Source organism: Apteryx mantelli, chromosome 19 (genome assembly GCF_036417845.1).
Source record: "Apteryx mantelli isolate bAptMan1 chromosome 19, bAptMan1.hap1, whole genome shotgun sequence".
NCBI classification, from domain to species: Eukaryota; Metazoa; Chordata; class Aves; order Apterygiformes; family Apterygidae; genus Apteryx; species Apteryx mantelli.
In genome coordinates, this window is record NC_089996.1 from 15429982 (window position 1) to 15438428 (window position 8447).

The following is an 8447-nucleotide window of genomic DNA, read 5'->3' on the forward strand; positions in this document are numbered from 1 at the left end:
CAGAATCCCACCTGGGTGCTGGTCTCCCACTTCCCTTCTGCCAAGGAAATGAATTGGAGAGCTTTCTAAGCCAGTGCACAGGTGGAAAAGAGGATCTTTTAGTAGAAAATGATGAGACCTTGCCATTATTACATCCTACGATGGTAACAGTATACTCTGTTGACACTATAAAATATATTGCCATTGACCTGTGGCTATTCAGTTTCCATAGGTCTGCTGCAGTTCAGGAGATACATTACAGCTCTGAGTATGTAAGATTAGACCCATTATGAAGCTTCCTATAAGAGTTATGACAGACATGTCATAGTAACTTAACTACACTGTGAACAAATATTAACTATGAAGTGTGTTGTTTTTTGCAGGCTTATTTCATACCATTATCCACTTAACTATTCAATAATGTACCAGGTATGTCCAACAAGCAGCAGGAGATATCTGCTCTGCTTTGACTTCCCAGTTATTTTGAATGGATGTTCCAGATGAAACAACAGTCGGACATTCTGAAAAAAACATGCAGATATTTACCAGTGCTTTAAAGGAATTCTCTTCCTCTCACTTTTAGTAATACAGGATTTATTTATCATATTTGATAAATTTTTGCTGCGTTGGTTATTTGCTTTGCAAATTTAAGGAATATTGAAAGGAGTACATTTACCAGTTTGTTACCTACAAAGTAGGATGAAGCTGCTTTAAAATGTTTGCTTTTCAGGCCAAAAAAAAAAAAAAAAAAGCTTTAGCAACCAATGCAGTAAAAATTTCAGTGTATGAAACTGCCACCTTCCGTTGTCTCTGATTTGGATTCATCCTTCCAGGCAGCTACTGTATGGCCTAGTGAAGAAACAACTTCTGGAAGTCATTTTTCCCCATATGATAGCATTTTCCTTTTCAATAAGTCTGCAGAATAACTCAGAGAAAGAAAGACATCCAAGACTGCTTTCTCGAAGTAAAAATCAGAGTTTTCTCAATCTTGTGAGTAATCCATAGCATGAGGCTGCTGAGATGTGGCTTCAATATGTTACTCTTTACAAGCATCAGTCTCCACGCCAATGCCAGCTAGGTCCCTGCTAGCATTTGCCAGCTAAACAGGTTTTGATTTGCCTGGATTTTTAATCTTCCTGTGTGGCAGCCACTGAAGCACAGAAGGGGTGGGGTGGGTTTTTTTTCTTTTTTGGAGTGAGTTTTTCTGCAGCTCTGTAGACATATGGGGCAGATGTTAATATTTTGGCATCCAGATTGCTTAGGGAACATGCAAAGTACATAGCAAAGACTGTCCTGGCTTGGTATCACCTGCAGTAGTAGCTGGGAGCCCTGGCCTGCTTCTGGATAGATAACAAATATTTTTGAGAAGCCCTGAAAACGCTGACCTCAGTAATATGTTACATCTTGTATGAAGTATTCGAAAGGTCCCTGAATTTTTCAAGAGGGTCAAATTTCATTTTGCAGATTCAAAAGCCACTACCATGGACTCAGTGAAATCCTATCAATGGGTTTGCATGACAGAAATAAGTACAAGGAGAGCTTGCACCCTGTCTTCCTCACTTTTATTAAATGTGTGCATATAAATATTACTATGTTAAAAGATTTTGAAGAAACACAGGTATGAGGAGGCAAATTCAGATGCTATCACAGTGCAAGCAAGATAGGTACATGAATACAATAGAACAGAACAGAGCAAAATAGAGTATTTACTTACCTGATCATATACAATCATACTTTTGAAAGCAAAACACCATAAATTCATCTTGCTATTTTTTGCATTGGTTGCCCTTGAATTCAGTGGGAATTAGATGCCAGAATAGCTTTTAAAATCTGACCTTTAATGTGTAAAAGCAAAGCTAAGGCTTTGGGGGTTGTTTTTTTCGCTAGTTAAAATGGAAGCATGTATTTGATAGCAAAAGCATCGTTGTATGTCTTTTTTTCCTTTATCAGATAACTGCTGTTGCTGTAAGGTTCATGCTGTCATGTAATTTTCAAGAGAGCAGCACACATGGCTTTGATAGAGTTACACCAGTAATGAATTTAACCTAAGAGCCGTACTGTGCAGCCATGAAATATATGATAAGACATAAGGCTTTTGAGCAACCACCTTAAACATGCTAAGACATGGATACGTTTAAGTTTTCCAGCTCCGGTAGAAGTCAGAGTGAGTTCTGCTAAGCGAGGTTTGCTGAAGCAACACGTTGTCCTTTTGTGACATGGAAAGATAAAGCTGAATTGGGAATTAATATGCACTATCCACATCTGTCTTCTGCAGCTCCTGCTCGGCTCCATGCATTCAGAACAAATTCTAGGCAAGAGGCCACCGGGAAATTGTCCAGTTCTCTGTACCCCGTGCCCAGCTCTGTCAGACTGGCTGCAGAATAATTTATTTCATACAGTTCGTCTGGCCAAGGAAAACATATTTGCGCCTTGTGGCAGGGAAGCTCTGAAATGAAGGCACTGTGTTGCAAATTATCCACCCTAGGGGTTGACCTTCGCTCGTGTGCCTCCTGACCTGTAGGAAGCTCTGTGCAAGTAGACGGGGCAAATCAGAAATGCACTTTGCTGGTCCTTACGCCTTCAGAAATCAATTTATAACCAATGGGGTGTGTTAACTTTCTCTTCACTTCATAAAGGGCCGTGATGAATTGATTTTGTTACTTTTTTATTTACAGCTATATGCAAGGTAAAATTTGTTTCTAAAAGGCTGAAGAAAGGACCCCTCAAAATGAAATATCAAGATGTTGTTTTATGTCTAAGTGAATCTGGGCTGGGGGAGGGGGGAAATGACTGTGTAGGCATACCCAAACTTAATTTCCTTATGTTTTCTCTGGAACATATTTTTTTAAAGGTATATTGGAATACATTTCATTGAAAATAACCCCCCCCCCCAAATAAACCATTTCTCATTCTATACCCCAGAAATAGTTTAAATTGAAGCAGCTGGATGCAGTGCTTTACATCAATCATACCAATTTTGTCACTCGAACCTAATGTGGGGCAAAATCCTAACAATTTTGAAGTCGGTGAGAGTTTTGCTGTTGAAATCACGGGGACCAGGGTCTCACGTTTCAATTTATTCTTTCACTAGTTCTCTTGCTGCTCCTGCATTCCCAGTCTGTCTGGAGCTAACAGAAGGAAGCACACTGTTTAGGCTAGATGTAACATCTTTTATTCTTTTGGAGTGTAAATGTGGTGATGAATGCTTGTTACTGTGGTGGGACACGGCTAGCTGGGAGGACTTTTCTGCTCTCTTGTAGTGACAGCAATGACTGTGACAGGCATTATCTTTACTGTTGGTTCAGAAGGAGGACTGAGAAATCAGATTCTGGTAGGAAACAATTATCTGAACTTGAAGGATTTTTTTTCTGAATTCTATCTTCCTTCCAAATTTCTGTATTATTTTAATGTCAGATATTTGGAAGAAAGAGTCAAAAGTTTCATCTCTCATCTGACTCTGAGACTGTCACTCTTGTCTTTGAATGTCATGCAAACCCAGCGCAAATCTGTCGACATGATTTTGATAGTCCGCTGGCTCCCAGCAGTCACAATACTTAAGGTTGGCAGAACACTTCAGAGGAAAGAATAAAAATGTGATTTCTTTTCTCTTGTTTTTCTAAACTTTATCTTCATTTTATCAGGTATAGTCTTGCAGTCCTGACATTATTCAGTGGTTAAAAGCCAGTCCTTCTGTTTTTAAATCTTTTACCAAAAGGAAAAAAAAAACACTAAGTCTCAAAATTTTCTCCTTACAGATTTACAGCATTCGCCAGAAAGCTCTTTCAAGGCTTCTTAGCTATTGCGTTTATCAGTTCCTGTGGGCATTATCTTGAGGGCCCAAACCTGCAGACGTTCTCCTGTATGAGCATAGTAAACCAGAGCTTTAACTGGTGTAAGTCAGGATGGTTTCTGTCGAAGTCACACCATCTGGCATATTAGCATTCTTCACATAAATGGACAGCGCAGGGACTGCTCACATGAAGAAAGTTCCACACGTATGTAAGTGTTTGCAGGACTTCATTCTTAATGAGCTAAGACACCATATTATTAAAAAATAGTGCAAATTATGCTTTCAGTTACACTGGTGCAAATGTGATATAACTCCTTTGACAAGCCATTTTATTTACTTTGGCTTTCCATGAGCCCAAGTTCGGTGAAATCACTGGAGTTTCTCTAGATTTACAATAGCATAACAAAAATTGGGAATCTGGATATGAAGAACCCATGGTCTGCTGCAGACATAATAGTTCTCAGGAACCGCTGCGCTAACCCTCCGTGAGAGGCTGCCGTAGAAAGCTATATGTGTAGCAATTCGAGTGCATGTATATTCTAACTGGAAATGAAAACATTATATTGAAATGAAATAGTCTAGTGCAGACATTATAGTTATAAGATCTTTCAGCATTTGGCTGAATTCCGGGTGCTAAATTCTGCTGTCCCGTCGGGTGGAAATCCAGAGGATCTTTCTTGATACAACGAAGTTAATGTCAATCTTTGTTGTACACGGAGGGGCCTCAGGCCCTGTGTTTTTGTGTCCTCAAGGTTGCTCTGAAGCAGTTTGCTTTGCGGATAAATTGTGTCCTCTTTCCTTCTGCGCTCTCCCTCGGACACATCCTGCTGCTCCCTCCGAGCCGTGAGGCTGGAGGGTGCCCCAAGAGCGAGGCTACGAGTGCTGGCTCTGGGGGGATTTGTCCTCCCTCAGGTTTGCAGGCCAGGTAATGCCACAGGGTGGGGATGTGGGTCTGTAAACAGGCGAAAATAAGGTCCTGAGAGACTCCCGTGCACCATGTCCTACAGGCAACCACAGGAGTGTCCAGCGTATGGGACTCAGAAACCACAACCTTGGGAGTCACTGAAGAGTTCTTTTAAGAAAAATGGGAGGGACGATCCTTTGAAATGTTGCACAGCGGTTTCCTACCTGAGGAAATGTGTGAAGGACTCAGCTCAGCTCCCACAAGGACTTAGCCCTGTTATCAAGTATTTGGTTTCAGTCAACTTGCAAGAAAACATTTAAATTCCTTGCTTTATTTAGTGGCTGCTGCTCTACTCCAGCCACACGTAGCTCAGCAGAAAGGCTGAAGAGGAAAGCAATTTTATTCTCCTTTTGAATCTCTCTTTCTCAGCAACATTTTAGTGTATATTGAGCTAAGTCTTTCAGAACCATGTCTACCAGTTGCAGGACAAGTACAAAGGACACAAGTCCACCCCAGGTGAAACGTGTATTTAGGGGTGTAGGAACTGCATCTCTTATGCAAACTTGTGTGTGTGTGTGTGTGTGTGTGTGTGAACTCCTTGCTGTGTCCCAAGCTATGCTTTTCTGGGGTGAAATTTTATAGAATCATCATGGAAATAGAAAGATTCCTCCCTCTCATATTCTTCTTTGTCTGTGATTTTTCTGATGCTTGGTTAGACACAACCATCATAAAGAAATTGGCTGAAACCGGGGCTCAGAAGAAAGGAAGGTTTTGTGCATAGGTGTGGGTATGTGGAAGGAGGTAGAAAGGGTAGCCTACCTACATTTTTAATAGCTTCTTTATGAGTGTGATACAGGTATTTTCCTATAATAAAACAGTAATGTTCCCAACCAGCAAGTGCTGTTCTTGGCATCTCATTTTATTCCAATTTGCTTTTCTTGCAACTGTGGGCAAGATTCATGAAAGGGCCATACCTAACAGGTAGGTAAGAGAAGGCACTATTTTTTATACAAATAAATGTCATTCTTAAATTATCTACTTTTAGAGTATGCCATATGGTTCTAGCCTATCCCTGCCTCTCTCCCACCTCCTAATTGGCAGCTACCATGAAATACAAAAAGGTGAGCAAATAGTGACTTGTTCCACTGAATCTGCAGCTAATCCTACTGCCAAAATTAAAGACAAATGAGTGAACTGCTTGCAAATATCAGTAACTAGAACTGATTTAAAAGTTTCCATCAAAATGAGTAAAACCCTGAAAATTATAAGAGTTTGATTTTTCAGTAATATATGATGAGATCTTATTGTTTCTCAACAATTTCTCAATAAATGACTTAAGAATTCCTACATTTTTGAAAGAACAAGCTCTCAACTTGTTTCAGAAATTTTCTTAGAGAAAAAGGACCGTGCAATCCATGGGACAAGGAAGAACCTATGAGATGGAAGTCAGGGAGCAGAAATCTATTATATTCTGCCCTTTACTTCCAGCTGACCTTGGTAATCTCATGTCATTTTGCTGTGCCTGTGTTTGTCTGTAAAAATCATGATCATCCTACTCACTTCCACAAACCATGTAGGAAAACATCTGTAAAGGAAATCCAGCTGTGTCTGCACGGAACAATGCAATGTCCTGGAGAGATACTTGGGTTAGCTCTGTGCTACATACATCTATCTTTACTTTTTTTATTTAATTAGAGTCTTTTTTATTTAATTAATTATATTCTCCATTTATCCACACATATCAGCTAGATGGGGCTTCTAATATTCCCACCGGGACCAGGACGCACAGTTTGGATACAAGTTTAGGTTCCAAAGCTCATCTTTAATGAGAGATTAATTCCAGCTGGCTATTTCAAATTAGAGCAATGGAGTTAGACCAGTATATGTAAAGTTTCTAAATGAATGGTAACTCTTATAACTCAGGGCAAAGCAGGACATCCCTCATGAAAAAGTATGTTTTCTTTTGACATTAATTAGTAGGACAGTAATAACAAAATTACATGAGAGAAATAATAGATAAATGAGATAAATAATTCAAGAGCCACTGTCAAACTTAACCTCAAGAAGTTAAGAAAGATCATCCTTTTCTTAAGATAATTTCTGGGGAAAAAAAAGTATTATTTATAGCAACTTTAACTTTGCAGGATTGATGAGCCAGTTTGCAGATAACTGATGATGAACCTGCTTTTGCTGCTCTCCAGGATCTATGGGAATTATATTATCTGGGCAAAACTCTGCATTTGCTTCTATCTGCCTGTTTGCAGACACCTCATTTGAACCTTCCACTGCTGTATTTTACCTTTGAAAGAAATATGGAAGGACTATTCCTAGCTCATCTGGTTCTAAAGGTTTGGAAAACCCGTGTATCAGTGCTGGATAACACTTCAACCTTCTGTTTTTTCTGCCACAGGCTCAAAACCACTTTACAAATTAAAATCATATTGTGAAAGAAGGGATCAAATCTCACATTTCAGAACGCAGGAAAAGGGCCTCTGGCTGTAAGTCAAAGGTTGAGGAACATCCTAGCTCCCCTTACTTTGGAGGAAGCTTAATCCTCCAGGGAGACTTTTTCAGGTGTGCACTTTTTCTGCAGCAAGTATGTCAGTTAGAATACCTGATCCCAAACCATTTGTGCTTTGAATCTGATCTGCGCACCTCAGCGCTAATTCTGGAGATAATACTGAACATTGGTAGTTTATTGGCTACATTGACCAAAGGTGTGCTTTTCTTTGGGAAATTTCTCTGTTCTTCTGAACCGAATACAAACTCTACTAATACTCCTGAAAACCCCTCCTTAAACTAATGGTTACAGTAAACTTCCCACCTTACAATTCCAGGAATATAGCTGCTGAGGTTTTCCTGTGCTAGCTCCAAAGGGCCAAGACAAACCCCAATGTTGGTGGTTCCTTCAAAATCCTTCAGTAAGAATAGGATGTTTCCATCCACCACTGTATATTGACTCTCGCTATGCTTCTGACCTTAAATCATTTGATGACATCACATTGTTACTTTGAATCCATGTACAAATAAGCTGTATTTCCATTAGGGAACATAAAATGGTCCATTTTGACTCACTCTGCAAACTGTTTATGGGTTACTTGCAGCTTTCAGGATTTTTACAAGAGAACATCCAGTGTTCATTTCCTGGCTCAGCTCCAACTGGACATGTTAACTTTGCCTAATTTCCAAGACATTTGGTGGGAAGGCTTCATAATAGAAGCATGTTTTTCCACCAGGGAACTTATACCATTTTTTTTAAGTCTATTTTTCCCAGACAAATTAAACCTACTTTTTATGAGCTTCTTCTAAAGGGTAGAACAGTAGCTCGCCTTGTTAGATATTAGTGCTTCTGTTCGGAAGGGTGATCGTGTAACTGCGGGGCCTCAGTATTTTACACTTTCTGGAGTTCATTAACCAGAGGCTTCTGTATTTGAACCTGTAACGTTTTAGCTGGACGAGACCCAGAAAGCGAAATCAATCCAGTCCCGTAGCACAGAACTAATTGTCATCATAGCCAAATGTGCAAATATACAAGAAGTATATAGGAAAAGAGAAGGGGGAAAATTGAAGGTTTTACTTTTTGGGGTATTATGTTGCTGAAAAGTTTTTACATGCTTCCTCACTGACATAAAATACAAAATTGAAAATATGTTTCCTATATCAAAATATCTATACCAAATTGAATGGTTTTATATACCTACATTCATCTAATCAAATGCTTTCCGCTTAAGTCATCTGTTTGACCACTTATTGGGTTGGGTTGGAGTTGGAGGA